A 9,856-nucleotide genomic window follows, 5' to 3' on the forward strand; every position below is an offset into this window, starting at 1 on the left:
AAGGAGTGTGAGAGGGAGAGGGTCAGAGAGAGAGGGAGACACAGAATCCAAAGCAGGCTCCAGGCTCCGAGCTATCAGCACAGTGCCTAATGCGGGGCTCGAACTCATGAATGGTGAGATTAGACCTGAGCCAAAGTCAGAGGCCTAACCGACTGAGCTACGCAGGCGCCCCTCTAGTAAATTTATTGTAAGTTTCCAGTGAAGAAAACAATCAACAGAATTAAAAGACAACCTACAGGATAGGAGAAGACATTTGCAAATGATATGTCTGATACAGGGTTAGTATCCAAAATACGTAAAGAACTGACACAACTCAACACCCCAAAACAAATAATCCATTTAAAAAATGGGCAGAAGACACCTGAAAAGATGTTCATCATCATCGCTTACCATCAGGGAAATTAAAATCAAAGCTACAAGGAGATATCACATCACACCTGTCAGAATGGTTAAAATAAACAACATAAGAAACAAGTGTTGATGAGGGTGTGGAGAAAAAGGAACCCTCTTGCACTGTTGGTGGGAAAGCAAACTGGGGCAGCCACTCTGGAAAACAGAATGAAGGTTGCTCAAAAAAAAAGTAAAAGTAGAATTACCTTATCATTCAAGAGTCACACTACTGGTTATTTTACTCCAAAATACAAAAACACAAAATCAGAGGGATACATGCATCCCTATGTTTATTGCAGCATTACTTACAGTAGCCAAATTGCTGATGCAGCTCAAGTGTCCATCAATTGATGGGCAGATAATAAGATGTGGTGTATGTACACATTGGAACATTATTCAGCCATAAAAAGAATGAAATCTCGCCATTTGCAATGACATGGTCGAAGCCAGAGAGTATTATGTTAAGTGAAATAGTCAGAGAAAGACAAGTACCATATTATCTCACTCAAACGTGGAATTTAAAAAACAAAACAAACGTGCAAAGAAAAAAGAGAGAGACACAAACCAAAAAACAGACTCTTAACCATAGAGAACAAATTGATGGTTACCAGAGCGGAGGTGGGTGGGGGCATGGGGGATATAGGGGATGAGGATTAAAGACTTATTATGATGAAAAAAATAAAAATAACAAAGTTATTCTAATATGATTGATTAATTTGGTCAAGATTTCATAACATTCCATAAAGATTACAAATTTTTTTTTAATCTCCCCCATTTGAATCAGTTTAAGAATCGCTGTTGTTCATGTGACCTTTAAGATCAAGTTTAAAAATGTATGGTTTGGGGAAGTCTGGGTGGCTCAGTGAGCTGAGCGTCGGACTTCAGCTCAGGTCACGATCTCATGGTTTGTGAGTTCAAGCTCCTATGGAGCTCTCTGCTGTCTGCTATGAAGCAGGGCTTGCTTCAGATCCTCTGTACCCCACCCCGCTCTCCCCCCCCCCCCAGCACCTCCCCTCCCCTGCCGCCTGCCAGCTCATGCATGCACATGTGCTCTCTTAGAAAACAATTTTAAAAAGATTGAAAATGTATGGTTTGACATATTTACTTCTTGGGTCAGCTGTGTTTATCAACTCCAAAGTTCCCAGTTTTTCTTTTTTTTAAATTTTTTTTAATGTTTATTTATTTTTGAAGGAGAGAGAGAGAGACAGAGTGTGAGTGCGGGAGGGGCAGAGAGAGAGGGAGACACAGAATCGGAAGCAGGCTCCTGGCTCTGAGCTGTCAGCACAGAGCCTGACAAGGAGCTTGAACCCATGAACTGTGAGATCATGACCTGAGCCGAAGTCGGACGCTCAACCGACTGAGCCACCCAGGCGCCCCACAAAGTTCCCAGTTTTTCACAGGTCTTGGCGCTCCACATCCCCTCTCCCTCATGCTGGTACCTGGGTGTCTGTAGCACACAATGAACTGCACAGATGTTGTTGCGGGCGGCCGGGGGATCTGCAGTCCTGTGGCTCCGTGCCCAGTGGGGTCCTGTGCTCTCAGCTCCTCGGGAAGCTCTGGCCAGCCCTGCAGCACGCTTTGCTTCCTCCTTGCTAACAGCAGCTGGTTTTGCTGGGTGTCTGACATCTGCCTGCTCCGAAGACATAGACTCCTTCCAGGCCTTGCTTACCACGGTCTGTTGAACTCCGCAGGCCCGATTATAGCCTTCCCTTCCTGGTGCCTTTGTTTTAGGAGCGAGCGTGTGACCCGATTCTGGCCAAACAGCCTGGAAGGGGTATGTGCTGATGTACTTCTGGGGAAGTGTCCCTCTCTTTTAACAAGGGGCCTGAGGATGGGCTGGGCTCCCCCTCTGTGAGTGCATCTGTATCAGGACGGGCAGCTCCTTGGTGATGAGGGGGGTCAAGGCAAAGGGCGAAACAAGCACATGAGTCTGTCCAGTGCTATGGCAATAACACTGGGCACTGGATGTCCTTAGGGAGCTGCTAAACTTACCTGTTCCTTATTTATTTATTTATTTATTTATTTATTTATTTACATTGTAAAAAACGTTTATTTATTTATTTTGAGAGGGTGTGTGCGCACAAGTTGGGGGGTGCAGAGAGATGGGGAGAAAGAGAGAATCCCAAGCAGGCTTCACACTGTCAGCTCAAGAGCCCAGTGCAGGTCGGGTTGGTGGAGGAAGGAGGGTATGGCCCGTTGTGAAAGCACGCAGTGGACGAGACCCCGTGTGTGCTGGCAAAGAGGACTCTGGCAGAGTTTCTGGCCTTGCTGTCACTAAGCCGATTTGTGGAGCTCCGTGGGGAAAGGAGAAATCTGGCTGGCAGACAAGGTCCTCAGACATCTCAGAATTCAGAGAAAAGATTTCCAGGAATCGAGGGCCAGAGGCCCTGAAATAGAAGCTAACTGTGAAGGTGGGGGAAGCTCCCAGACCTTCAGGTCTGACTCTGTGGTCCTTCATGGGCTCAGAGGAAGAAGAAGGGGGCACTTCCCTGAGAGATCAGGGGGCTTCCAAGAGGCTTGTGAAAGGGTGGAGGGAAGGACCCAGGACTGAGCATGGCTGTGAGGGACCTATATAAAGAGTGCAGCAAAGTACCCTGCGCAGCACGAAGGGAGCCTCAGACTACAGCAGTATAGGGACCAGAGAGCTGGGGACCCCACTGCTCCTGACAACAGTGTGGCGTGGGTACGGCACAGAGAAAGCACACTTTCCACTCCGGCTGCGTTGGGAAGAATTTAAACTTGCCCTAATGGGTGGGCGTTATGGGGAGAAACTTTCAGTTCACAGTAGGGAAAGGTGTTCTCTCAGTTGTTCCCCACTCATAGGATGGGCTGGTGTGGGAGGTCATGAACTCCCTGGAGCCCCCAAGAATACCGTGTGTGTATGTGTGTGTGTGTGTGTGTGTGTGTGTGTGTGTGTGCGTGCGCACGTTTACATTGCTGACACTGAGGGCAATTCTCAAGCTCTGATCAGACGATTTGGACCCCCGAGTCTGTGATTCCAGATGACTGTCATTCTTAAAGGAATCCAGACAATTGCCCTGAGAAGTGCCAGGGATGCACCTAGAATGCAAAGGAAGAGAGCCAGAATTTCCTACCTTGCCTGGTTCCTCTTCTGTGCATCTGTCCACAGCCGGGCCAGGGCAGAGAAGCAGTTCAGAGAGGGAGAGGAGGGGTGCCCAGTTCAGTTCCGCAGTTAACAGCTGTGTGGCCTGAGACATTCTTTATCCTCTCTCAGTCCTTCTTATCTATCAAATGGGTCTACAAGGTGTCTCACTGGGATCGAAGTATTGTGTCAAAAGTACCTGTCTACAGCAGATGCCGGGAAACGGGATCTACTATTAGGAGTGAACCAAGAAAACTTTCTGCACTGTGGTCAACCTTTTGTAGGTTTTGTAACAATAGGATTCCACCCAGTGAACCAACGACACTCCCAATTAGGGGCACGGCCCGGCCCTGACCTCAGGGAAATAGAGGGAAAAGCTGTTCTTTGGGATGACAGGGCTCACCCAGAGCTTTGTTTACTATATTGTTTCATTTCACGGCACACTAACCAGAGTCCCTGTGTGTTGTAACCATAGGAAGGCAGTCAGACTCAATCAGCTTACAATAATTCAAGCTGCTTGGTAATAAATGTCCTGCCTCCAGGGCTGTGAAAACTAGTGATAACGTCAGTGACAATTACAATAACTAGTGTTTGTTCAACATTAACTGCATTCCAGGTGCTGTGCTAAGTGCTGTATATACAACCCTATTCTTTTATTCACATTTTATAGATGAGGAAGCAGTCATGTTAGATTAAGTGCATTTACTCAAGATCACACAAAACAGAAATGAGGAGACAATGAGCCCAGTGGTCTCTGCTTGGCTCCCTCTGCTGTGCCCTCTGGTTTTACAGGTGTCTTTATCATAAAGCTGCCCAGTGAGAGGAGACCATTCCGGTAACCCTGGGGCAGTTCATCCAGGAGGGCTTCTAAAGGAAACTGCTCTCAGATTGGAGGAGGCGATGGTGGATTTGCTGAAGCTCTCCACTGTCTTCCCACGATGGTTCATGGGAATGAGTGCCCCCGGAGGCTGGGTTGCAGCTGCCTCTGGCCTTGTCTAGAGCTTCTGTGCGTTGCTACATATGGATGCTTTACAGATATACTCTGCCATATGGGATGGCCATAAATTGTGTGCCATTAAAAGCAGCACGAAACTTCTAGATGCCCAGGATGACTCTGGGGAGCATGAGAAGTCAGGAAAGGATGAAATGTGGGGGTGTGCTAATCTTCATCTGTTGGGGGATGAGGAAGCTTGCACAAAATAGTAGGAAGCTCATGGGCATAACTCAAAGTAAGTGCCTGGCCCTGGAGACAAATCCCTGGAGCGGATCTAAACCTTTGACCTCTTCAGGCCCTCATCTCAGTGTCTGCAGAAGACAACAGAGATCCTCAGACCTGCAGCCCCCCAGCAGCCGGTCGCATTGTATTAGCGATTGCCGAGTTAACGTTGGCCTCTTCCACTGGCTGGTGAGATTTATGGACTCGGGGACAGTAGATACTTGAATGAATGAGGACGTCTTGTCCAAAGGGACCCTTCGTTTATATTTTAGTTCTTTAGGATCAATTTAGCCAAAGCACAGGAAGTAGGCAAAGCCACGTACTCGACAGTGTAAAGGGTGCAGTGGGTGCATTTTCAGGCAAACTCACGTTTGCCCTTCACCTCTCCCTCTTTCTCTAAGTTTGGTGCCATCTGTGTATGCTTCCTCACAGTGCAGGGGCTACCAACGATCTGCACGAGGCCTGTGCTACTGTATGGGTTTGTGTTAACAATTTCTCTGTGAGTCTGAGTTCACAGGGAGGCAGAGCTGCCCAGGGTCCACCATGTTTTGGTCTGTGCAGGGCAGGAAGAGAGACCTGCGCTGGAATGGGGTGGGGGGGCGGTGCTACTGAGCGGCACGGGTCTGCCCTGCTTGGCAGCTGCCATTTTAACACACTGGTTCTGGGAGAGGGGATGGTGCGGTGGTCTTCAGGCCAGGTTACCCGGGGGTGAATTCCAACTTGCCTCTAACGGTCAGTGTGAACTAGGACAGGTCATGCTTCCTGGGGATTGGTTTTTCCACGCTTATAGTGAAACAGGTGGGCCCTTCAGATCTTTCCAAGTCACTGAGGTTGTGGACTTTATAACCCTGGGCTCCATTTCAATTAAGCTGTCCTGAAAGGGTAGACTGACAGAGTGAGGGATGGCCACGCCTGATGGGGGCCTGACACACGAGGACCACCTGCTCTGCTGAGCAAGCTTCGTCGGACGTGGTCAGACGGCCCTGCCGTCGCAGCCAGGTCTCCCGGGACTGTCTGTCGAGACACAGATTTACAGTGCGAGGCCACAAGAGGTTTTAAACATTTCACGGGCTTGGCCTTCTTGATGACCACAGAGTTCGGGAAATTGGTCTCTGACATCAGTCCCCCCAGGGGGCACAGTGAGACTAAATACCTGTCCAGGTTTGTAGCATTTAGGAGGTTAAATCCCCAACGCTCCCAGGAGTGAACTCCAACATGTGGAGGAAATAATATTTTAGTCAAAGGCGCCAAGTTGCCTCAGACAAGGTTCCCCTCTGTTGTTGCTGGGAGGAAGGGGTTTCCACATCAATCAGAACCCCAAGGGGAGCTCAGGAGAAAGAACACAGGCTCCTTCGTGAAGGCCCTGGCTCTGCTCTCCCCAAAAAACCACACCCGCCATGAAATGTGAGGGCAGAGGTGAAGTTAGGAGGGGAAGCTACAATTTCCCCTTCCATGTCCGTGCTTTTCATGATAGTGTCTCTGAAAATTTTGATTTTTTGGTTTAAATTAATTCTCAAAAGATGTCTAAGGCTCTGTCAGGAAAAACGAGAGTCCTGTTGGTGAACTTTGTTCAGAAGTCAAGCAAGGTCATTTGTAACTTCTCTAAGTGCTGAAACCATGTTTTATTCATTTGAGTCTCTTCATTCACTCACATCACCCAATTGCTAATTTTTTTTTTTTCTGATACAACTAAAAAAAAAAAAAAAGTCAAAAACCAAAAACCAACAACACCAAGGTTTAGTTTTGAAAACACAGGGGCTTCCAGATGAATGTGGATTTTTTTTTTTTTTAATGATAAGCATTTGGCTCCTCCCCACTCAAATGGAGTGTGACAATTTAAAAACGATTACTCTATGGACACAAGATAAGAGCAAACAGCGGAATTCAAGTGGAGGTGGATGGAGAAGTGGCAACTGATTTTGCAGAACATGGGACGGTTCGAGCTACTGGCCGGCAGTGGGTATTTCCTGTGAGCAGTGAGTGTTTCGCCCTGCAAATCCCTGAAGGGCTCAGCACTCAGGGACACCATGGACCAGGGAGCCGGGGTCAGGCTTGGAGCTAAAAATGGGCGAATAGTTGAAAGTCTGGAAACTGAGCAGTTGGACTCTCAGGTCCTTTCCCTCCCCCATGCCATCTGCACCCCCCCATCCCTTCTCTCTGCCCTGCTCATCTCCTGTTCCCATCCAATGGAGACCAGAAGTTTATTGTCCAGATGAACTGCATGGCAATGTGTCAGGCTCTGGGAGGCTAGGTGAGGCACAGGACAGAAGACAGGGGTTAAAGTCAGACTTGTGCTGAACTGTCGGCTCTCCAGCTCTTTCCCTGACTTGACTCTAGAACAGCAGAGGCAGACCTGGGACCCTAGGGAACAGCTTTCCTGGAAAGTGTGAATAGCCCCACAGAATACCTGAAAATTAACTTTAGGAGACCAAAAAGTCTCATGGCCTTCTGGTGAAAACCCCAAGTCCTCAAAGTCTCCACATCAGTCTCCACATTTCCAATCAGTTTTTTAGTACCTTGTCATAGGTATTAGGTCATATTTGAGGAAAGGGTCCAACATCACAAAAATAGTCCCAGACAAACAGAAAAGAAAGACCCAGAGAGAAGGTACAGACAATGGAGGACACATAGAAAGCTTAAAAACAATAAACCCTATAATTACTATCTTGAGAGACATATGAGAAGGTATCACATCTATGAAACAAGGACAGAATACACTGTATTTTGAATACACGATAGCAACCCCAGAGCAAAAGAATCTCAAAACGAAAAATAAACAAAACCCAAACAAAATAAAATAATAGACCAGTTAGAAGCTAAAACCCAGTACAACAAAAAGACAAAGAAAAGGAAATAGAGGAGAAAGTCTAAGGGTATGTCTATTGATCTCCAGGACTTCCAGAAAGGCTGACGGGGGTGGGGAGCACGAAGTATGGAAGATGCAACACAAGAAAACTTCTGAGAACTGAAGAAAAGAAGTCTCCAGAATGATTAAATTTTAGGAAGATGAAAGGAGAGACAGTGATGGGGAGGTCAAAGGTTAATGCCTACAGCTGATCAATGGAAAATTGCAACACAAATATATTACCAAAAAATAGCACAGTGAATATCAGAAGAATTTGCTAGAAGAAATGGCAATGCTTATCTTTGGAGAGTGGATCTGGGGAGAGGGATTAGAGAAATAGGGGACAACTTTTTGTAACTGTTGTTTTTGTTGATTTGCTGCTTTAAGCCTCTTATTGTCTCTTGAAATATTAAGCTTGGCTACTTTTTTATTAGTTGGAAAAAAAATAAAATGCATTTTGAAAAAGGAAACAGTGTTAAAAATTAAGAAAGTACCCCTTCTCTGGATGTTAATATATGAGAATGTGTTCTTTTAGCTATACTATTATGTGTAGACAAAAAACCCCCATATTTTCTTGCCACAACATGATAACATGCATGTTGCTAAATAACTGATTTTTTTAACTTGAAAGTATCCTGGAATAATGCACCCGCCAACAAAAATGCTTATATAAGGAAGGCCTACTATTTGGTACTGCAGAAGAGAACAAAGCTGTATGCAGTTAAAAACCTTAAAAGCTGCATGAATTTAGTGGCACGGGCGAGAAACAACACAGGGGTTTCTTAGCGGAAATGGTTTAGAAACACTCCAAGCCACAGATGTGGAGGCCTCAGTGATGGAGAAGACACAGTGTCCCAGGACCATCATGCCAGCCCATGCCATCCACAGGCACCGAAGCCGATCCCTAAGACCTGCTGGAAGCCTGGGCCCACATCAGTCATGACTGTGGCCCGTGTAAAGGCCAAGGGACATGGAGATCCCAGCTTGGTTATAGGGGACTCTCTCCCCAGCTGGGAAGGAGGGTGAGTGGAGCAGGGGCCTTCCCCATCTCAGCGATGATATTCACCACGTGTAGTAATTCTCCCACTGTGTGAGCTGCCTAATGATGAGCTGAGCTGAGGTGAGGTTGGTGCGGTCCCATCACAGGATGTTTCTGGGGAGAAGCTGTGTTAGGGCAGTGGGGACGCCTGCAGAATCTCCCTCTTGGGATGAAGTCTCCCACTCTGACTGCCACCTTGGTCAGCTCCTCATGTGTATGTTCTCAGGTTTTAAACCGGTCTCAGGGCGCCTGGGTGGCTCAGTTGGTTCAGCATCGGACTTCAGCTCAGGTCATGATCTTGCTGTTCGTGAGTTCGGGCCCCGCATCTGGCTCTGTGCTGACAGCTCAGAGCCTGGAGCCTGGTTCAGATTCTGTGTCTCCCCATCTCTCTTCCCCTCCCCCACTCACGCTCTGTCTCTGAGAAATGAATAAACCTTAAAAAAAATTAAACAGGTCTCACTTTTCCCGTTTTCCTGTGATGCCTCACCTCTCTGTTCCTTCCACCTACAGTTTCTGCCTGTATAATTCCCACCTGATTTACCTGATCCAAAGACTGTCTTGGAAGGGGATTCTGGAAACTCTGGGATGGTGGGGATTACACCAGGGCACAGACATAAGACAGAGGCAAGGGCAGCACACAGGGATGTAGAACCACAGAGCTCTGGTCTGCAATGGGGCTAAATCTGGTATCTGGGCTAAAATCAAGGTGTTGCCTCTTTCTGGAGCCTCTGTGGGAGGACCCATTTCCTTGCTCATTCAGGTTATTGGCAGAGTTCAGTTCCTTGTGGCTGTAGGACTGAGGGTCCCGTCTTCTTGCTGGCTGTCAGCTGTTAGAGGGCACTTACATTCCTTAGTTTGTGGCCACCTTTCTCCACCTTCAAAGCCATCAAATGTGGCTGCATCCCATGTCTCACCTTCAAACGTTTTCCTTCATCTCATCTCTTTCCCAGATGGGGAAGGGGCTCCGCTGTGCACTGTGCACTGGGCCCACCTGGGTAACTGATAGTACCTTAGGGTCAGCTCCTTAGCAGCCTAATTCCACCTACAGCCTTACTTCCCTTTTCCATGTATCTCATCACTCACAGGTCCCAGGGATTAGGATATGGACATTATCGGGGGCTATTATTCTGCCTGCTGCACTGGCCATCTTCTCTCTGCAAATCCTGTTTTCTACAGAAGATTAGGGCAGGGAGCCTAAGCACAAGAAGTTGGGGTATCAGATTTAGCCTTGCAGCGAATCCTGTGGGAGGAAAAGCTGCAACT

The sequence above is a fragment of the Prionailurus viverrinus genome, chromosome D2 (assembly GCF_022837055.1).
Source record: "Prionailurus viverrinus isolate Anna chromosome D2, UM_Priviv_1.0, whole genome shotgun sequence".
NCBI lineage: Eukaryota > Metazoa > Chordata > Mammalia > Carnivora > Felidae > Prionailurus > Prionailurus viverrinus.